Here is a 23,602-nt window from a genome sequence, read left to right as displayed (position 1 = left end):
CATAAATATGAGCGATCTTAAATATCAGGACCCCTAAAAGGTATCCCCCTCCCCTACGTTCCCGTAGAATGGATAGTTCATACGTGCGCCTTGTTCAAATACGTTTGCATTCTAGCCTATCAGAGCCTGAAAATCATTTCCCTACATGACTGACATATATAAATCTTATTTACCACCTGATTCTAAGACAGGGCTTCTCAGGGTGCATGCACCGGTGCATTGGGCGGTGCAAGGTGCAAAAGACGACTGCGCTAGATTGACCAGAGTTCAGAGCCCCACTCCTTGATTTTGAGCTATAGTGCTGTCTTTATCTCTTTCCCTACGCCTGCCTGTCTTGATCTCTTCGCCTGTCCGCCCCTTGAGCCGAACTTAGCCCAGCTTGGTCGAGTCGCTCTGAGACAAAATACTGGCCCGAACCTAGCCGAGTCGGGCCGATGCACGGTGCACAGACACCCCTGCGCCTCGTGATAGGTTGGGCGTTTGAGAGGCCCTGTTCTAAGATAAAGGCCTACTATAACTCTTGTTCGAAATGTTCTGTCTACTGGGCAACCTCTGGGAAGGTGAATAGCATATTCTGTTACCGAACGAGCTGCCCCTGCGGTTAAGATCACGTAGCTGTGAACTTAAATACGGGAGATGGTGGTCCGAATCCCACTGTCGGCAAACCTGACGATGGTTTTCCTTTTTTTCAATTTGTACATCAAACAAATGCTGGAGATGTACACAATGAAGGCAACGGACGGTACATTCCCTATTCTAGCTCTTTCTCATCTCTCTGTCACCGAACACCTTCAGCCTGTTAGTGCGACGTTAAATCATTAGCAAAGGGATAATAAATAAATAAATAAATAAATAAATAAATAAATAAATAAATAAATAAATAAATAAATTTCACTCATCCCGGGAAAAATTGGAAAAGTCCAATTTTTCGTTTTCTTTTTTTTTTTTTTTTTTTTTTTGCTTTAATTTTTGCAGTAACCTACTAAGGTTAATGCTCTCCACTCTTTGACACTAACAAGATAAGTCATTTCGTCATAATACTGAAGGAATGGCCAAATTTGACTTCCAGAATATTCAAGAATAAAAAATAATAATATAATTTGCTTTACGTCCCACTAACTACTTGTACGGTTTTCGGAGACGCCGATTTGTCCAAATTTAGTCCCGCAGGAGTTATTTTACGTTCCAGTAAATCTACCGACACGAGGCTGACGTATCTGAACACCTTCAAATACACCGGATTGAGCCAGGATCGAAACTGCCAACTTGGGGTCAAAAGGCCAGCGCCTCAACCGTCTGAGCCACTCTGTTCGACCAAGAATACAAAACAGTCTCCAGCAAGAACCAGATAAGTTAACTTGTTAATATTCTGAGTAGCCTACGGTTAATAAAAGTGGGTTCAAGTAGATGAGTCGGTTTTTTTTTTTTTTTGCGTAATACTTTTTTGTGGTTGTTGTGGACGTGAACATTATTATCTTGTAAATGAATAGTGAGGGGCTTTTATCACCTAAGGCAGGGATGGCGAACCTTTTCCAACTAGGGTGCCATTTTAAGTCTGGTTTATTATTCTCAACTGTCTACTGTGCCACTTATTATTTTCGTTTGTAATTGCTACCATCCACCCTCCCCCACCACCACCACCTACACCGACTTTCATCCCTAATTCAAAATTGTGTTTCTTAATACGTTATTACTTATACATATATACATTGTAAAAATAATACATTTCATTGCATGCTTCATGGTCATATTTTGCCAATACCGCAAATATACTTAGTAGTCATGTCATTTATGTTAGGTTTATAACCTTTTTCCTTCAGTAACACACGAGAAACTATTAGATCTGGACCAAGACGGTTTCTAACTGTTGACTTCACAACGTTCATTGTAGAAAACAGCTGCTCGCAAACAAAGTACGTAGCACTGTAGCAAGTTTCTTCATGGCCGAAAACATCATTTGTGGCAGGCTGTTCCACTGGTCAAATATTAAGTTCTCCGGCTTCTGGAGAGAGTATTCACTATCAACCTCGATTTTCATCAATGTTACACCAAGTTGTACGAATCTGTTCAGCCATGTACCTGCTGCTTTCTTGAAATTCAGTCAAGTCCATTTCTAAACTGTGAACCACTCAACAAACTGACCTTCATATCGCTCATTTGTGCAATACAGTATGAGGTTTTGAAATAAAGTGTGATAGTTTCTCCAAATCTCGAAATTGGGATAATCCCTTGGCAACTATTTGTCTTACAAAATTCAAAACAGTAAACAGTAATTGACTAAGAAAAATTACGCGATGCTGGCAACCACAAACAAGTTAAACTTCACTGATGTGGGTGAGCAAATGGCTCGTCGGCTGCATCTGACATTTATCTCACTTGACTTCCGGACCTATCAGTGTTGCCATAATGCATGTCCGAATGGAACTAGAATTTACATTTTCGGTATTTATTTCTTATACCTGACACTATATGACCACACGATGCACGAGATATGTATAATCTATAGTACAAGACGTACATAAAATCGTTAATATGCATGTGGTGTGCCACCGAAATCGTGTTCGCGTGTCACCTAGTGACACGCGTGGCATAGGTTCGCCATCCCTGACCTAAGGCAATCCCCATTAATTTAAGAAAGAGGTTTGCAAGGTATTTTGTGTGGACTGTGGTGTCATACAGAGCTGAAACGTGGACATTAAGAGAGAAAGATACAGTATATTTGGAAACTTTTGAAATATAGTTGTGGAGAAGAATGGAAAAAGTGAATTGGACATATAAAGTGAGAAATGATGAAGTGCCAAGAAGAGTAGGAGAGAAGAGACACCTGATGAAAACGGTAAGAGGGAAATATCCTGGTTGGGTCACATACTACGTAGAAATTGCCTCCACCAGAGGGTGATGGAGGGAAAAATAGATGGAGGAAGGGGAATAAGAAAGTTTCGAATGTTAACAGATGGCAAACATGCTAGAATCTATGAACCACTAAAACAAGATGCTCAGGACGGAGAACGATGGAGGATGTACATTCGATACCTGTCTCAAGACAGATTCTCCGAAGGAGAAGAAGAAGAAAAAAAAATATTGACAGTGAATTTATACAGCTGTTTCTGTTAAAAAGAATTATTAACCTTGCTAGCTAACAATAGACAAATGTGACTTAAACCCTTTGTCTTTTGCTGGTCTACATCAGAAAATAATGCCTTTTTAATGTACGACAAGCCTCTTTCATTCAAGATCCGAAACAGATACTCAATCATTTTCAAATCCAACCAAAACCATTAATTTAAAAAAACTGTTTCATATAACACAGAATGGTTTGACAACATTTGGTGAATCTGTGGTTTGAAAATGGTTTTCCGTTGTTTCCCATTTTCACACCAGGCAAATGCTGGGGCTGTACCTTAATTAAGGCCACGGCTGATTCCCTCCCACTCCTAGCTCTTCCCTGTCCTATCGTCGCCACAAGACCTATCTGTGTCGATGCGACGTAAAGCAACTAGCAAAAAAAAAAAAAGAATCTGTGGTTTCCTATTGTTTAAAAAAATGCTTCCCCTGAGAATAATTTTTTGGCTTATCTCGTTATTCCCCAGGATAAGTGACATAGGCATATCAATATGCAACATGTTCTAACCCCATTTAGGCCAAGTGCTTGGATTTTATTTCTCTCGTATAATGCCATTTTTCCACATTAATGATCACACAGTAATACAAAAGGGGCATTCCAGAATGTATGTATGTATGTTGGGTATTCAGCCCGAAGGCTGGTCTGTTCCTCCACAGCTCCAACAAAGGCTATCATATACAGCCTAGGCGTCACTGAAGAGGCATACTAGGGAAATGAGTGAGGTAGTTTCCCGTTGCTTTCCTCACCGAGCCAGAAGATGTTATTGCATATCAGTCTGCCAAGCCCACTGAAATGCATGCACCAACCAACCCTATGAGCGAGATTTTCACACCAATCATAACAGGGACTGGCTGCATAAGGAATGGTATTATTACAGTAGCATCGCTCATACCTCGGTCACTTTCATTTCAGAATGGATACAAATATCTTCAAGAAGCGGACCCAAGGATGTAGGCTTTGCGAAGTGATGTATAAAACCTGTTTTTCGGTTAATGGAAGGTAGAGTTTTGAAATTATTTCCTGTTAGAAAAAAATTCTTAACATATCACTTTCATTATTTTTGAATACTGACGAATTATCGAAAAGGTATGTCTCAGTGCTTTGGAAGGGATATTTAACACGTAGTTATGTCGGTGACGTGAAACTGAATGCTGGGTTCGAAAAAGTCCCATGCTCTAAATATTACACTCTATCAATTATTTTCGAAATTCCTTCTTATTTGCAAACACATTACCCCTAAATGAATGGATAGTAACAAAAAGAAACATTTTTTTAATTATTTCTAAACTTGGCCTAATATACAGTTGACCGGGCGAGTTGGCCGTGCGCGTAGAGGCGCGCGGCTGTGAGCTTGCATCCGGGAGATAGTAGGTTCGAATCCCACTATCGGCAGCCCTGAAAATGGTTTTCCGTGGTTTCCCATTTTCACACCAGGCAAATGCTGGGGCTGTACCTTAATTAAGGCCACGGCCGCTTCCTTCCAACTCCTAGGCCTTTCCTATCCCATCGTCGCCATAAGACCTATCTGTGTCGGTGCGACGTAAAGCCCATAGCAAAAAAAAAAATACAGTTGCTTCGTTAATAGTAAATTGAACTTTACAAAATTTAAGCTACCGTTAGTTGCAACTCCCACTTAAAACTAGTTTATTGAATGATGATCCAAACAGCATTACGAATTATTTTCGTAAGAAGAGCATATGCATCATACATCTTTAATATAGACTGTTATGCCCTTCAGCGTTCAGTCCGTTGGTATTTTAAATATATAAACCTCGAATTCAGTGACACGTAGAAAATGCGCTTTAATTTATTTCCAATTCGCTGACTTTTTCCAATAAAAATATATAATACGATATTATTGGGACGAGAATGTGCAGGTAGCAGCTGTGTTGAAAATGGGCTCATCCAGGCATTACAGGGGACTTACCCATCATTTCCAAGTCAGTGAGCACGCTGGCAGCAACATGCACTGCAATGGGAAAGGGAGAAAGCGAACTCCACAGCAGACTATATTCTCATTTTTCAAAACCTACATCAGTTTTATGAAACTGGAACGACGAATCCTTTTAATATGAGAGGTTGATGGCAGAAAAACTTGGACCATTTTAGGGAGATGGAGGAAAGAGCAGAAGGACGCAGAAGAGACATCAGATTACGGGGAAAATGGCTATCTTATGAGATGTTGAAATAGGCACTTTTAACTTTGATGTAAGGAAAGGAATGGTGAGGAATTGGATAAAAGTGGTTCTCTGCGACTTTACTAGTTGAGTTCATTTCTTCAGATTTTATATAAAGTAAAATCAAGAGGAACGATAAGGTTTTTGTACATGAAATGTCATGTCACCGAGCGAATTGGCAGTGCGGTTAGGGTTTCCTAGCTGTGAGATTCCATTCGGGAGATAGTGGGTTCGAACCCCACTGTCAGCAGACTGAAGATGGTTTTCCGTGGTTTCTTATTTTCACACCAGGCAGATGCTGGGGATGTACCTTAATTAGGGTAATTAGGGTATTTAAAGCTACGGCCGCTTCCTTCCCACTCCTAGTCATTTCATAACCCTTCCTCTCCATAAGACTTCTCTTTGTCGGTCATATTTCGTTATAATTTAATCATTTTTCTTTAAATTCACGCGTCGTTAACAAGGAACTTATTATCTGTGTCGAGTTTCAAACACAGAATTTTAAAATAATGTTGTACTGTAACGGTTCAAATCCCGTTACAAGATGATATCTGTATTTTTATTATTGTATGATTTTATCTGTATTTTATTATTATTATTATTATTATTATTATTATGTCAGTATTATTATTATGTTATCTGTGATATTGTACTATTATTGTAATTATCCGTTTTATTCAATTTTGCAATTGCCTGTTGCTTGCAAGATTGCACTTAGATGTATACATATATACGTATGTGTAGTATAACACTCAATACCTGTACAGTGAGAATTGTTGTATATATCAGAGATTGGAAGTGACGTTGTTATATTGCGACACCAGTGGAGATTCTGCCAAGTCATCGCCGCGCCTTGGCTACGTCATTGTATTTATTTAGCAATGCGCGCACGGACTCAATCGCCGCAGGGCTATTTCACCACTGTATGTAATATCTGTCGCGTAGGTGGGAGTATGTCATTGTTATTTCTGGAGATTACGTAGCTGTGTCAACCAACGTCTATATAAGGTAGCTCCATATTGTAGCGTCAGTCATTACTTATACGGATGCAGTACAGTGAAGTAGTCTACTAGATCAAGAGGCCTTAGGTGGTCAGCCAACCAGTGTGAACGAGAGATGGTGAAGACTCAGTGAGCCATTATTGGTCATTGAGAGAGTGAGACCAAATGGTTGGTCCGTCACTTAGTGGAAGACGCGGACGCAAGGCTTACCAAGGAGTCAGAGAGGGCAACCCTGGACCTGCCAAGAGGTCATACCATATTGACTTACAAAGAAGTCAGAGGATATGGAGAAGAAGCAGTCTCAAGGATGTATCACCACGTTAGGCGTGACACATCTACAGTAAACACCAGAGCAATGGATTACGTCGTAATTACACTCAAAGTGTTAAAGGTACAGTCAAGTGAATCAGTGAGGGAAATATTTCGTATAAATTGTTAAATGTCCGGTCAAGAAGAATTCAAATTCATGCCTAGTTTCTTTCAGTTGCAATGTCATAATTTCACATTCTCATCTGTTTTATCGCAACAAGACTCACTATTTTTTTGATATATTATTTAAAGAATATATATTGTTCTATCAAACGAATTCATAGTTTTATTTCATTTACAGTCAAATATCTTAACCTCAAAATTAATGGGGAAACCGAACGCCAATCTCCTTTTCCCAGAACTTATATGGTATGTTGTCAAAAGTAAGCTTATTACCCCACACCCTAGAGATAGTCAAGAGTCTCATTCTATTATTGCTGTACTGAGTGACAGCTGGCGCCCTTCAAATAACGTATGTGTAAGTAAGCAGGTAACAAGTAAGTGTGAGTACAGGGTTCGACGAGTGTGTATTTTATTTAATGAATGTTAATTTTCAGATGTTCCATTATAAATGCAGATATTCAGATTTTTCAAGTTAAATGCAGTTATATATATAAATATCAATATTTGTAAAGTTAGTCAATGCAGTTAGGAACCTCTCAGTACATATATTTTTCTTTCTTTTCTCGAACAGACAGGTAGCAGGTTCAGAACACCTGATTTCAAGAATGAGCTGTTGTACGGACGTCTTTTGGAACATCTTTCTGGGCAGGTTGGATTGCGACATGATACGCGTGAGCTCACGGGACGTGACGATAGTGTGTTTTCGCCTTTGAAAAGGTCACTCCAGATAAATCTAGCTCAGAAGCAATTGGCAATCGTGGAAATCTCATGTCATCTCCTGCCCAGTTCTTCCTTCCACTTTCACCACTAACGAATTTCAGCAGATTGGTCACACTTCTAACACTGCATTGAACCCCATCATGGCGAAGGTGAAGTTCAGTGAAGGTGTATAATTAAGAAATTATGTGAAAGATTACTGACGGAACAATTTTTTGTAAAATGTGTGAAAACGTAGCAGCGGTAAAGTGTTGTAATGTGTAAGAGCACTGCACGACTTAAAAGAAATTGTAAATTGTAAAATGCCATGTTTGATAGCAGTGGTTACTCTGTTACAACGAACTTGAATTAACCAAAATATCCTAACACAAGAATGGGATCCGTATGTTGAAATCAAAACCAGGATAAAACGTAACTTCCGTTGACAACACGCTAAAGATAGATCAAATATCCAATATGCCGCAGCTCGGATAACGTACAGTTAATACACCAGGCTTGCCAACTTATGTGAATTCAGAGGTGGCACATCAGCGCATTCTATGTTCGACAGTGGGCAAAACTGGAATTAATTTCTCTCCCGTTCTTTAAGTTAAAGGACTCAGGAAACCCCTAGAGTCCTTATAAAATGTGACGTTGACCATACGCTAAAGATAGGTTAGAGGTTAGAGATCATGGAAAGTAATAAACAAGACCTGGTATGCCACTCCAGTGGCCAGACATAGTCAACGGAAGCGCCACAAAAACTAGAATCGGCTTTCAAAGTTGTAACATCTTGTGTCCAACTGTGACTATCAATTCGAAACTTCTTGGTGTGCTATCCGTGCTACTTTGCAGTGTTAGAAGTCCGATAATGAAGATTTTATCAGGTTCTCGAAAGGTGTATAAACTCTAGTATGTCGAAGATCCCATGAAAGGTCTACGTACCAACGAGGCGGTATCACTGAGGAATTATTGGATTGGCTTGTAGGTGCAGTTGTTTTCCCGATAGGATGTGGTGCCTCCACAGGCAGTTCAATTCCTGCTTCTCAGCGCTGAGGAAACTATGTGGTCATAGTCTAAATCAGTCCTCCGCAAACTTATTGCGCCCCCGCCTCCCTCTGGAGCATATGATTTCTCGCGTCCCCACTTTACCCTCACCTCTTTCTTTCTCTCCTTCCCTCCTTCCCCTCTACGCTTCAGAATTGCAAAAATCTGGCTAACAAGAACGTAATATTATAATAATAATAATAACAATAACAATAATAATAATTAGTGGCCTGTGACAGGAAATGATGCTAGTTGCTATTTGAAACCTCTAGGGATGTTCTTGGTACTTTCTTAGGAATGTAGCATACTTTCCTAGAAATTTGATATTTACTTCCAATTGTTGCCCATGACACTCAGAAAAATCGATAGCTTTACTCACATGCTCTGGATGTTTTGTCTGGAAGTATTTTGTAAGTTTTAAACGCTTAAACTATGGTTGGCTAAAACATCCAAGCAAAGAACACATTGTGGCCGTTCCTGGTTATTCATAAGAATGTTAGTGAAACCTAGTTTTAGGTACCGTAATCGTCTTGATATTAACGCACTTTTTTTCTTGTCGAATACCTAATTCCCGAATTCGTGCTGGCAGAGTCTATACCCTTAATATTAAAAGAAGTGTTTTGATGAATAGGGCTGGAGGGAGGAGCATTGCATGTGCTATTGCATGGTGATGCCACTTTCCTGCATTCCTTTCTCCTTTCCCTCGCATCTGGTTCACTTGTTCGTTCGTTCAAATCGCTGCGTTCTCTTGTAGATAACTAAGAAGTGAAAGGTTTGGCAACTCGCTGGTTAGCAGGTTTATCTCCATGCCAACCGCAATGTGTCCACCCACGTTTCCACGGCAACCATACCCCCTACACCCTTCTTCCCTCCCAGGCAGGCAGTAAATGGACCACCCTCTATGAACTGTCAGAACACATCTTTCAATATTGCGATTATAATTGGTAGCCTTTCTGGTCAGCATTTGTGAAATTCTAAGTAAGATGGTGTGTTTCCATGAAAGTATGTTTGTTTTGAATAGGAGTGGAAGATCTTCTTGCCTGTATCACAGATGTTTTCATGTATTTTAAAAAAGTATAACGAGAAACTTCTAATTACGCTCTCAGACTCAAAAGACTCTTACAGACACTTGAAGTGCGCCTGCGCTATGAGTTTTCTGTTTCTACATTGGTTGTTCGCCCTCCTGTCCCTTCCTCTTCCCTTCTCAAGCGAAGTCTTGGTGGCTGGTTGTATCCAGCGTTTGATCCTCATTATTTATTTGTTGCTCTCTAGAGCATCTATTTTGGGGGTTTCTTTCGAACCCGCGGCTTCTGGGCTGCAAACATCGGAGCGTAAGTCGTGAGTGAATGTTGCATGTGTATATTGAGTGAAAGGTTAATGCTTGTGGCCGCGAATGGGTGTGTAATTGGGTTAGAGTTATGCTTCTGTGTGTGCTGTGCTGTGTGAATGTGCCGGGTTCGTAGTCCAGGGGCCTATGGCCACTTGAAGGCCGTTTCTTTTTAGTATGTATTTTTCAAATGTTATATTCTAGTACTAATTGTGTTTCTGTTATATTACCTGTGGGTAAAAGATATTATGTTCTCGGTTGTATATACGAGGCCAATAGGAGTTAATTGGATTACTTTGAAAATGTTCTTCAGTTATGGTACTGTAAATATGTCGTTACCATTGAATAAAAGACGGATGAATTTACAGATAGAAAGCTCCCTAACCTCGGTCCACCTAGCTTCCTCTCTGGGTATGTTGTTGTGTCTCTAGGCCCTAATGCTAGCACCTTCTCACCTGGCATATGGAGATTCTGTGGATAGCAAACATTGTTAAACAAATGACATGCAGTTTGTATCATCATACGAAATTTCAATTTTCGACACGCCCCCGAATACACTCCCATCCACTTTGGGGACCACTGGTCTAAATACTTACTCATTAATCACATCGTTATGAGTGTCCGATGCGACTACTACTGTATGTGTACTGCCTTGGAGTACTCAAGGAGTACTGTGTGTGTGTGCGCGCTGACGTGGGATCAGTGTGTGGAACAGTTGGTGTGAGTAGAATTGGAACATTGTTTATTGTCATTGTTGTGAGGAGTATTGTAGTGCTGGTTAACACTATTGAGCTGTTGCTGTTTAGCTGTCAGTGACAAGAAGTGCACTGTGTGGAGCATGTATGTTTTCTGTGAGTTTATTTAATCGACAGTGTGAGTTACCCCTACGTGGGCCAAAAAATCCTCAATTATGAAAGATCGATATTTGGTTCAAATTAAGCTATTCGTTTCGAAATTATAGCTCTGTTTCAAAAGAAAAAAGAATTTCAAAATGATTCAGGTGCACCACATATTATTTTCCATGTTTGAAGGTTGCCAAGCTGAGGAATATCAAGGGACTAATTTGAAGTACTTTATCAATTATTAATCAGAAGTTTGCATTTAAAAACCACTTACGTGTATAAGTGAGGTCGTACCTTAAAATCATTTTTTTTTCATTATACCTGAAACCATTTTTGAAAAATGAATGCTGAAAATTATGAACAATATCTGGACACACGTTTGTGCAAAGTTTGACGCTGATCAAGTCAAAAGTGTTTTTTGAGCATTTGAGTTCTAAAAAAGTTAACCGGGCGAGTTGGCCGCGCGGTTAGGGGCGCGCAGCTGTGAGCTTGCATCCGGGAGATAGTGGGCTCGAATCCCACTGTCGGCAGCCCTGAAGATGGTTTTCCGTGGTTCCCATTTTCACACCAGAAACAAAGAAAGTAGTTATAATTTTAACTGACTTCCTATTGGAATTTAACAGTACATTTTTGTTCAATGAATACCCAGCAGCAAACAACCTCGCTCCTCTTTTCCCTTGTACTGATATTGCCGACCATAATCAGCTCATGGTCGTCGTGAAGGTTCGGCACTTCTCTGCTATCTGTGAGAATCAATGTCATTTGTTCTGACTTGAAACGAAATGAGGTATAAAAATATCAGAGTCGCCATTTCTCCATCCATATTTAATGAAGAGGAGTCCACTGCTTTGGTACAATGGAGTTTGTGTGAAGCTGGTAAGCGGCATTCTGCTGGAAGGATGACGTTACAGTGGCCCGTGCGTCAATAACACTAGCGCTCCGGAAATATAGACAACGTGTTGAATACAAACCACTGTATACACAGGTTCATCATAAAGTTGCTCATCCCATTCGTACCCAATGTCCATTATAACGACATAGCAATTTGTATTATTTTCTAATGCTCTCTTCTTTCAGTTTACAACTTTTGAAATGCCTTTTATGTATTCGTAAAGGCTGCCGAGCGCAAGGGTTAAAGGCATGTTCAGTCCAGCAAGTAGGATCCAGTGCTACGAATTCAGACAATGTAGAAAATAGATATTTTGTAAAACCATTCCGGATAGGTACTTGGTCCTATGGTTCACACAGCCTGCGCCAGAAAATTGTGTTAGGAGGGATGGGCTGACCAATCTATCCCATCTATTTCCGAGGTAACAGAAAGTGGAAGCTTTTATCTTTCACTCCTTCCGTGGCTTCCATTTCCTGTGTGTAGATGTAATATATCAGCGCTTACAAGGGGGCATTCCCTACTCGTCCAATTACGCAAATAGGTGAATAATTCATTTTATTTATTTATACGCAAAAGGCATAGAAAAGGTAAAAAGTTTGGGATTTCATTGTCATTGTCTACCTGCGCAAAGAATCTCTTGTTTGTGTCCAGCCGCCAGGAGCAACCTTCACTTGTCAGGTGTAAATGAATCTTACAGCGAAACGACTATTCACGTTTATGGCACATTCCCCATGGAGGGGAGATAGCCAATAAAGGAGAAAAAAAGAATAATTTCTGTTTGAACACTTCAGGAATGTTCGCAACTCCAAATTTTCTACAATTGTGCGCTCATTAAAAAATGACGTCCTATACGCCTTTTGCATAAGTAAAATAAATTAAAATAAATGAATAATATGAAAATTGAGGAAAATATTCTCCACATGGCGAGTCGAACCCACGACCATCGAATTACTACTCCAAGCTCTTACCGCTACGCCAACTACTGCTCGGCGTGCGCACTAATGTAAGTTGCTTATACGGTGCGTGAGTCGCGTCAACATTTTTATTTTCATTTTTATTTTCTATACGCTTGGCCATCTGGAGTTCCCACTTCGGGTACTTTCATTTCTAGCCAAGCCCTGCATGTTCTATAAATTTGAGCGAAATCGGTGGTGACGAGTAGGGATTGTCCGCTTGTTAGTAAAAGGATGATCGGGCGAGTTGGCCGTGCGGTTAGGGTCGCGCAGCTGTGAGCTTGCATCCGGGAGATAGTGGTTTCGAGCCCCACTGTAGGCAGCCCGGAAGATGGTTTTCCGTGGTTTCCCATTTTCACGCTAGGCAAATGCTGGGGCATACCTTATTTAAAGCCACGACCGCTTCCTTCCCACTCCTAGGCCTTTCCTGTCCCATCGTCCCCATAAGACCTATCTGTGTTGGTGCGACGTAAAGCAAATAGCAAAAAAAAAAAAAAAAATTAATAATAGGGTGAATGAACCACCGATTTTAACATCGAAGAATATATACAGTGCCAGGTGAGGGAGCCCCAGGTGGTTCCATTTTATGGCTTAATAAATGCTACTCAATAACACAGAACTTAATATTATCTTGTATACCATCAAATTTTACAACGCATAGCTTAAAGTAGTCAGTTTTTATGTGGACATGGACGCGCCATAAATTTCACAAGAAGCAAACAAATCATCCTTAATTGGAGTTGCTTATGTATGTCCTTTCATTACATCATATTTAACTTGCAATAGGTTTTTCAATAACTGGACATATTATTATTATTATTATTATTATTATTATTATTATTATTATTAATTCACTGTTCTATCGATCTGATTTAATTCAGAATGACCCAAACACTACACATACACACACACGACCACACTCCACTAATTACTGTCTATTTACAAAGTCTCTGTCCTCTTCATAGTAGGTAGTCCGGCTCGCTGGTATTACCTGACGATGATAATCCTGATTGACGGCTCGCCTTTCACTTGGCTTCGCACGCTCAGTCCCTCCGCACAGCAGCCGCACGTAGACAGGTTCGAATATAGGGCTGTTGACTATCACCATAAACGACGACTATTCCTTCACCCGACTCCCAATAATTCCGGTAACTCACACGCAGAAAATTCCGTTAACTCACAGACAGCATAGCTGCCCCACACAGTGAACTACTTAACACTGACAATTACATAGTGGCCACATAAGAACAGCTCAACAGTGCTAACTAGCACTACAATACTCCTCACAACAACGACAATTAACACTGTTCCAATTCTACTTACACCAGTTGTTCTACACACTGACTCCATGTTGGTGCACATACGGTACTCCACTCAGTACTGCAAGGCAGTAAACACACCGTACTCCAACGACACTCAAACACCGACGATACCCTAACACTGGCTCCGGTAGGACACCTACCATAACAACACCGACCGACAGACAGCACTACTGCCATCCTGCTCTAACTACTGACTGACTGTTCGTGACCAGCCTCCTTTATATATCCTGATGATAGAGTACTAGATTCTTCAGGGCTCGGCCCAAATAAGAACATTCTCATTTCGTTGAATATTGAATTTTCACGACCGCATTGTAATCGAAACAGACTTTCAACGTATTAGGTCGTGTTACGTACATGTAGTACGTGTTGAAGACATGTTAAGTACAGAACAAAAATGGCCATCCGGACACCAGTGGGATCCGAACCCACAACCTCCCGATTTCGCGGTTCGGATCCCACTGGTGTCCGGATGGCCATTTTTGTTCTGTACTTAACATGTCTTCAACACGTACTACATGTATGTAACACGACCTAATACGTTGAAAGTCTGTTTCGATTCTCATTTCGTGTTCCACAAGGTACATGGGGAAACCAGACGAAGAGAGCGATATAGAGGAGAGGCTGCCACTGTACTGTCATGCTGGTAGCTCCTAGCTGACTCAATAGTTCCTTCCAAGAAATGCCGAAGGGGGCTAAATAAACAGGGCTGGCACGTAACAACAATAACCTACTTTTCCCACACAGAGGGCCGGATGCCCCTCCTGAGGCCAACCCCATTAGGAGGGACATTATCAGTCAGTGTTTCTGTGGTGGTTGGTAGTTCGATGTGCTATATGAATTTTAAGAGCAAAGTGTTGAGACAAACACAGACACCCCGTCCTCGAATAAGAGGAATGTAACCAGACCAGGTAAACATCCAATATCACGTTGAGAATAGAACTCGGGATCCTCTAAATCGGATTCCTTTGGCTCGGGTGTCGGGTGTTCGTACTGTCCCCATCATCCCGGCAAAACACACGGTAAATGCTATCCACACTCGACTGAGGATCTCTCTTACACGGGCTGCACCGGGCTAGAAATAGCCACATGAAATTATACAGAGTGGTCGGAAACAGCGTGAACCGGGTATATTAGCGTTAGAGGGTTGGTAATTCTGATAAATAATTTGGAAAGAATTAATTCGATATCTCGCACCGGTAGTCATTTTGTCAACTGAGAGCGAAATGCCTTTGGAGCCAGTTTGCTCCCCGCTCTTGAGGAACGAGAGCAGGTTAGCGAGCAAGTAGGGGAAGTGCATGACGTAGTACGTACTGAAGATCAGTGCCGCAAAGGTACAGCACATCTTTCTGGACAGGTTAAATTACGACACGACGAACTCACGTGTGTTCCCGCCTTTATCCTCACACCACACGACGTTCAAGCCTAGTCGGTAAATGTTGCATTTACTATGGAAGAGAGTTCAGCGTAGCGTTGGCCATCAACGCCAACAAGTTTCAAACCTTCTTGGGAAGAAGAGTATTTGATACTTCAAGAAAATAACACCCAAAATGTTTAATATGTAACAAAATATTGAATTACATTAAAAAATTTAATTTTCAGCGCTGTTGTTCCTTATATCATGTCGACAAGTATGAAAAATATGAAGGCCGAGAAAGGATAGCGTTACTAAAAAAACTTAAAAATACCACTTTTGAGGATGTACGTACATATTTTCACATTACCCTGCTCAACTCTATTTGTATTACAATGTTTCATAATTCCTCAGAGATGATTTCTTTATGTACCGGTATGTATTTCAGTGCTGTTGTTCAGATGGTAACATTTCCGAGCGGCAAGTACAGTACCGCCACGGTATGCAACCCGCCTGTCCGCTGCTCTCTTGTCACGTAACAAACAGCCGCCCCGACCGGAGCATGTAACACCGGCTCCCTAGAGCAACTACGTGATGACGTCTGTTTTATACGTCCGGTTCCTTGGCTGAATGGTCAGCGTTGAGGCCTTCGGTTCAGAGGATCCCGAGTTCGATTCTCGGCCGGATCGTGGATTTTAATCACTTCGGATTAATTCTTCTGGCTCGGGAACTGGGTGTTTGTGTTTCTTCCAACACTTTTCTCTTCATAATACAACACATTACACTACCAACCACCACAAAAACCCGTAATAGTGGTTATATACCTCCACATAGGGTTGGCGTTAGGGACGGCATCCAGCCGTAAAACAGGGCCAAATCCACATGCGCGCCGCAGTTTGCACCCACAGGTGTGGGAAAAGAGGTATAAGAGGAATAATTATCCTTAGCATATTATATTTCTGCCGGTCACGTGGTGTAGGGGTAGCGTGCCTTCCTCTCGCCCGGAGGCCCCGGGTTCGATATCCGGCCAGGTCAGGGATTTTTCTCTCGACCTGAGGGGTGGTTCGAGGTCCACTCAGCCTACGTGATTAGAATTGAGGAGCTATCTGACGGTGAAATGGGGGCTCCGGTCTCGAAAGCCCAGAATAACGGCCGAAAGGATGCGTCGTGCTGACCACACGGCCCCTCGTAATCTGCAGGCCTTTGGGCTGAGGAGCGGTCGTCGAGCAGGCCACAGGCCTTTCAAGCACGTTAAGTCCCGTAGTCCTGTTTCTAGATACGGGATCGGCGAAGAGGTGAATTTAATGTATACGGCACGTTTTACGACGGTATGCCCTTCCTAACGCTAACCTCAGTTGAGGAGCTAATGAAAATGAAATGGATGATGGTGAAAGAAATAGGGTAAGGAGGTTGAAGAAAACGGCTGTGGCCTATGAATTGGAACTGTCCGGGCATTTGCCTGGAAGTGAAACCACAGAAAACCATAATCAGAACAACCAACAGTACACTGACAGAACAGATTCAGCGCACTGTGACGAAAGTGTACGTGTCTCGTGAGAGGGCTGCTGCATTATGCTGTGTTTTGTGCTGTACGTTTTGGTTATTGCATATTTTTACACGCTTCTGCATTGCTTTGTGTTTTGTGTTGTACGATTTGGTTATTGCATATTGCAGGCTTTTTGACTGATTTGCCAACGGCCGTAGCCGTGTTGAAACACCGGATCCCGTGAGATCTCCGAAGTTAAGCAACATTGGGCGTGGTCAGGAGTTGGATGGGTTGCCACGCGCTGTTGGTGGGGGTAAGGGAATGGAGGAGCGGAAAGGAACTGGCCACCCTACCGCACGTAAACTCCGGCTCAGGGACACCTCTGCGGAGGTTCGGACCTGCCTTCGGGCAGAATAACCCTTACCTTACCTTGACTGATTTGAAGGTATTTTCACATAAACAAAGATGTTTGGGGTAAAAAACAGTGAATAAATAGTAAGTAAATTATTACTCTGTAATGAGCCACTGATCACTCCGAGATAAAATAGTACAAGTACCAAGCAGTGGCGTGCACTGAACCCCATCTACCCCATCGCTTCTGGGGCAAGGAACTTTGTATTGACATTTTCTAATTATTCCTTAGAACGCTTTTTATAATTCTTACAAAATTGCGAACATCTAAGTCAAGCCAAGTACAGCTGTCTCGACAATCCGCTCGCACTACCGCAGTTCATCTTCTCCAGCGAGCTGGCTTTTGTTGCCGGCGCGATAGAGAGCTACCCCCCAGCGAAATTTAAGGTCGCTTGGGTGACGCATGCACTTGAAGCTTCCTCGAAGCGGAGCTGTGGCCCCTCCCCTGGCAGCAATTTACGACGACAGGCCAGCTAGCTTAGATAAGGGGTGTTAGTTTTAATACTTGACACTCGAAGTATTCAGCGCCACACACTAGAGTCTGCAAGAAAAATATCAACATCTTAACAATATAGCCACTTGCACATCTTCTTGCTAATAAAAAAGAGCCAGTATATGAAATCAATTGTAATATACAAGAATATATTTTAGTCTTGGGTTTCGGCATGTAAACAGTATTTTCGAGCAATTCATTGATGACACGTGTAGAATATGTGTTCCGATAGCCGCAGAAAAATATTTAGGTTGCCCAGCATGAACACAGAGTTAAGCGCGAATGGTTGTCTGTGATGGTGGTATATAGTGAATTTTTGTATTGTTCCTCTTGGATTAAGGTGAAGGTTTCCCGAGTTCTGTGGCATTCTTCATGAATACAACGTGTGTTTATATGTCGTGAGAAATATTTTCCCTCGTTTGTCGTTGATGCACGTACACTTAGTATGCGAGTGAAACTATAAAACTTCAACGACGGTAAAATACCAGTTAAATTTTGCTGATTAGGTTAGGCTTTTTAAGTAAAAAATAGTTAGTCCCAGTGTATTTTTTTGAAAACCATGACTGTACTATCACGAAGCGTCAGCGGATGAAACTGTAAGTACATTGTTTAAAATCTGCTATAGATTACGTTATTATGGTGTCACCACTGCCGTCAATATCAATTTGGAAGTATGTGCGAGCGTGTGGTTGAAAATATTCTTGAAAGATCTTTCTCGGGTAGAACTTTCCACGAAAAAATCAGCCTTATAAGATGGTAATGTTGACTTTAGAGAGTGTAGTGGGGATACGATTGTTTATATTTAAAAAACACCTTTTTGCAGCTGGGGTAATGAATAAATTCACCGCACGCCACTGGTACCAAGAATACAACAAGTGGTTTTTATAAAGTGATGAACATAAAAAGCATCATCGCGCACACTCTGGAAAGAAGCCGCGCAAGTGTAAAGTATTTTACAGTTTGTCCTCAGGACAGCGATGAAATATACACCATACAATAGTACGCCTCCACCAAGAGGGAATCATGATGGTACATCTTATGATCACTCCGGGAAGCAACAAGACAGAGGTGAAATAGACATTAAGACGTTCACATGAAGTGGTGATCTTATATATCATCACGGAACACATAGTGAAAAGAGGACACGCAAGAGTTAATTCTGTAATAGAGGATTTTCACGTCGGGAGAAGCTCAAGAACATGAATGACACCTCAACAAACATTCAGACGAGAAGTTATGCAAGAACGAAATGTGCAGAAGTACGCTTTCACAAAGAAGGAATCTCAACCCTCCCTGGGGAAAACCTGTATAAGTATCAAGAATGTAATAATACGCTTTCGCGAATTGTTGATATCGAAAAACACAATTGCGTCCACTCGGAAGTAAGACTACACAAGTGTACAATAGGCAGTAATACGTTCTCACGAAATAAACTAGGAAATAACCTATCCTAATCCTCCTCAGAACCTGCTCATCTGATGAGTTAAACTGAGAATTGTCCCTGCATAACCTGTATGTGTTTTACAAGGCAACTTTCTTTTATTTATTTATTTATTTATTTATTTATTTATTTATTTATTTATTTATTTATTTATTTATTTATTTAAACTAGCCACCGGAGACCATGTATCCCTTGCACCAGTATATTCAGAAGGTATCCCTGAACAACCTCCGAACGTTTGTCGGTAGTGTACCAGCTTCACCCTGTAGATCTTCGCTTCAGAAAGAAAAACACATATGCTTAGTTACATATGCCATTTTGTTCATTAGCCAGAATTTCACACCCCCAAAGGGTTATCTTTTTAGGAACTGTGGGATATAGCGTTCTCTGAAACTAAGTTTTAAGTGTTGTAGAATGTCTGAACGTCCCTCGATAATAAATACTTGTCTGTTTTCATTTTCATACGAACAGTTCGACATCGCTATCCTTCGATTTTCACCTATGAGTAAAGATGATGGTTCCAGGTAATCATACAAACTTCCTTGGAGACTGATGGTCTTGTTGCTTCACTGTCACTTCGAATACATTTCCTTTGAACATTGTTTTCACTTTATTCTGTTTTAATTCAGACCACTCGCGGCACAGTACCTGCTTTACAGAGATTAAAGAATGCGGCAGCCTGCTGTGAACGGTGGTTTCAGGCGGACGTTACCATGGAAACATCACAGGGAAGTGCTACGTCCCATTGGCCAGAGTTACCGTTACCTGAGCAACACACAGCTCTACGAAACACAGCACATCATATCTCATGTTAATCTAGAGTTATTTTGCCGCTGATATAATACAATAGGCTTTCAACGTATTTTACGCTTAGAAATTTCTTGAAGAATAGTTTCTCATATAAGGTGCAACAGTTTACTTGGAGCCGGGCTGAGTGGCTCAGTCGGTTGAGGCACTGACCTCCTGACCCCAACTTGACAGGTTCGATCCTGGCTCAAAGCAAAGTCATCTTTGTACAGGCCATGAAGGTAAAAGCTTCCACTAACTGTAACCTCGGCACTTGAGGGGTAGAGTGGTTAGCTCTACGCCATTGCCCCCAGGAATTAACCTGGTTCTCATTTTTGTTGTAGGCTGAGCGAACCTCAGGGTCATGTGCACCACCTCCGGAAGTGGAATTCTCGTTTCTTAAATTTCACGACTTCCTGACGGGGATTCGAACCCACGCCCTTCCGGACGAACCGACCACGCCTTTACCGCCTCGGCCAGGCAGACCTTTCGAACCTGGCTCAGTTCGGTGCTATTTTAAGGTGTTTAAATACATCGGTACTTTTACTGGCACATAAAAGAAATCCTGCAAGACTAAATTTCGGCACCTCGGCATCTCCGGAAACCTTAAAAGTAGTTAGTGGGACGTAAAGCAAATAATATTATTATTAGTTTACTTGGAAGAGAGATTTAACTAAATATTTCAGAATGATTTAAAAGCCGACTACATCTTGTATTAAAGATTAACAAGAAATAATGATACGTCAAACAACACTATTCTTCAACAACTCTTCACCCATTTCTTCAATATCAGTCTCTCATCCTGAAGCGCTAATATGTACTATATTTACTGTATGGACCATCATTTTAAATTTATTTTTCCTTCCATAATTTAAATCAAAATATTAAAATATGGATACGTTACTGACTTCTAACAACTTTAAATTTTAAAATGTTTCCCTTTTCCACACCAGGAAAATGCTGGGGCAGTACCTTAAGACCGCTTCCTTCCCACGCCTAGCCCTTTCGTATCCCACCGTTGCCATAAGACCTATTTTTGTCGGTGCGACATGAAGGAAATTGATAAATTATTTTTCATGCAATAGACACTCTCAAGGAAAATAGTCTTCAACATACTTACACATACTCTGAATATTATGTGATTTCAGTGTATAACAAACTAATAGTTCCAAAGTATTTCTGCAGTTATTATTATTATTATTATTATTATTATTATTATTATTATTATTATTATTATTATTATTATTGCCAACGGCCATACCATGTTGAATACACCGGTTCTCGTCCGATCACCGCAGTTAAGCAACATTGGGCGTGGTCAGTACTTGCATGGATGACTGCCGTGAAACACCGCGTGCCGTTGGCTCAATTTCCTTTTCCCGGTCTATAAAGTCAAGAATAACAGCCAAGAGGATTCATCATGCTGACCACATGATACCTCGTAATCTGCAGGCCTTCGGGCTGAGCAGCGGTCGCTTGGTAGGCCATGGCCCTTCGGGGCTGTTGCGCCTTGGGTTTATTATTATTATTATTATTATTATTATTATTATTATTATTATTATTATTATTATTATTATTATTACTGAACTATTGGTTTTCCTTCGCACTAATTACGATTACGGTTTTCAGACATACCGACGTGCCAGAATGTAGTCTCACCCGAGGTTTTTTTTTTGTTTTTTTTTTTTTTTGCAACAGCAAATCTGTTCACATGAGAGCAACTTCAAATACCACAAGTCTCAAATGGAATCCAGTCAAGCAATGTGTGCTCAGAAGTTCAGCGCTCTACTGTCTGAGCCGCTGAGCCCAGTCAAAATAATTAACAACCCGTCATGCTGGCCATGTAATACTCTAACTAAACCCCGTGAGGACAGCTATCAGTTGATTAGAAGAGGCTCAAAAGTGCTTTGTTTGTTTAAAGGCTTGGAGAGAAAGAAAACCGCATCCATACTTTTTGAGGATATATATTTTTTTAGGCATTTCATACGTGAAATGTGTTACAGGAACGACGACTCATCATTGATGTCTTGTTGGTAAATAACCATGCAATATCCAAATCAATGGTAACCTAGTTTTGTGCGCTTACACCATATCAAAATACCATAAGGAAGTTTTAACTGGGATATTAATGAACATTACCGCTTCAATGAGATCATTTTACTGCACATAAAATGTACACACCATCTAAACCACGCCTCATTGACGTTGAATTTTCTGACACAGAACCGACCGAATGGCGTTCTAAATAAGAGTAGCTAGATCATAAACAAACAAACAAACAAACAAACAAAGGACCAAACAAACGAATGATTGTCGTATGAATTGCAGTTCTGTGAAAGCGGGTGTAATTTTGGGTTACCAACAGGCTTGTTAAAGTTCCCGGATTTGCATGCAATTTTTATGTTCCTTCTTATACTGGGTGGTTAGGAAGATATTTTCAATTGCATTTGTGTAATATGTAGCTAAAAGAAGCCCAGACAAAGAACGCAAATCGGATACGTCATGCGACGTTCAGTATCAACGGAAAACGTTGGTTTGTTTCTCATTGCAAACGAAATGTGTAATTTTATGTGCACAGTTGATAGAGAGGCCTGAAATTAGTCTAGTGCAATATTACGTTAAAGGAGATTTATTGAGGTTACAGTTGAACAAGAGAAATAGGCAGAACAGTACTTTATTTTTAACTCTTGACCGATGATAGACCTTTTCAGTTCTCCGCTGCCAGGCGCGCGATAGCACCGGTTCTGTCCATGAAAGCCGGTCCTTACCCTACGATGGCGAGTGCTCAGTCGAAGTTCGAAGCCCTGGATTGTTCATTTGAAAAGATGCTTTCATCACAGTAGCGCATCTTCGTGTGTAAAAATAGTTTTAAATACGAGTCTGTTCGTCGGGTGCATGTTGAATTTGTTCGTAACTTCCCTGGCGAAGTGCCATCTCCTAGAACAGCAATTCGCAAAATTGCAAATAAATTTTACAGTGGTGGGTTAGGGGAAAACAAGAAACGCAAGCGTAAACGAACAATTTCAACAGAGAAAAACTAGACGGAATTCATTCAAATCTTGAACAACGGTCGAAAAAATCTCTCCCGATATTAGCACAAGTAGGGATTTAGATTTTTTATGCACACAAAGCAACGAAGTTAGAGCCTCCGTGGCTCAGGCGGCAGCGCGCCGGCCTCTCACCGCTGGGGTCCCGTGGTTCAAATCCCGGTCACTCCATATGAGATTTGTGCTGGACAAAGCGGAGGCGGGACAGGTTTTTCTCCGGGTACCCCGGTTTTCCCTGTAATTCATTCCAGCAACACTCTCCAATATCATTTCATTTCATCTGTCATTCATTAATCATTGCCCAAGAGGAATGCGACAGGCTTCGGCAGCCGGCACAATTCATATACACAGTATTTGAAGCGGGGATTCCGAGAGTGCGTGCTGCACGAGCAGATTGTGACGGACTGGCAAACGCATCGGTCAAGTGTTAAAATTAACGCCCTGTATTTTTAATAGCATTTAGAAAGTGTGCATTACCTTGCAGTCAAAAACGTTCTTATAATCTACTGTATATAAGAAGCGGTAAAGGAAATCAAAGAGGAATTTGGAAGAGGTAATACAATCCAAGGAGAGGAAATCAAAACTTTGAGATTTGCCGATGATATTATTTTATTCTCAGTCTGCAGAAGAGGTGGAGAAAATGCTGAATGGTATGGACAAAGTCTTGGAGAAGGTGTGCAAGATGAACATAAGTAAGTCCAAAACGGAAGTAATGGAGTGTAGTCGAACGAATGATGCAGGAAATATTAGGTTAGGAAATAAAGTCTTAAAGAA

At 41.1% G+C, this 23,602-nt stretch overlaps 1 protein-coding gene and 1 pseudogene across 1 annotated transcript in view; both read left to right on the top strand.

The window, feature by feature from the left end:
• Nucleotides 1-23,602, top strand: part of LOC136880859 (kinesin-like protein CG14535) — a 352,948-nt gene that overhangs the window by 148,562 nt on the left and 180,784 nt on the right. The gene's annotated exons all lie outside the window — the stretch shown is intronic.
• On the top strand, nucleotides 21,029-21,147 carry LOC136881347 (5S ribosomal RNA; annotated as a pseudogene).

Source organism: Anabrus simplex, chromosome 9, assembly GCF_040414725.1.
Source record: "Anabrus simplex isolate iqAnaSimp1 chromosome 9, ASM4041472v1, whole genome shotgun sequence".
NCBI classification, from domain to species: Eukaryota; Metazoa; Arthropoda; class Insecta; order Orthoptera; family Tettigoniidae; genus Anabrus; species Anabrus simplex.
Note: the sequence above shows the minus strand (reverse complement) of the source record. Positions and strands in the feature narration are given on the sequence as shown.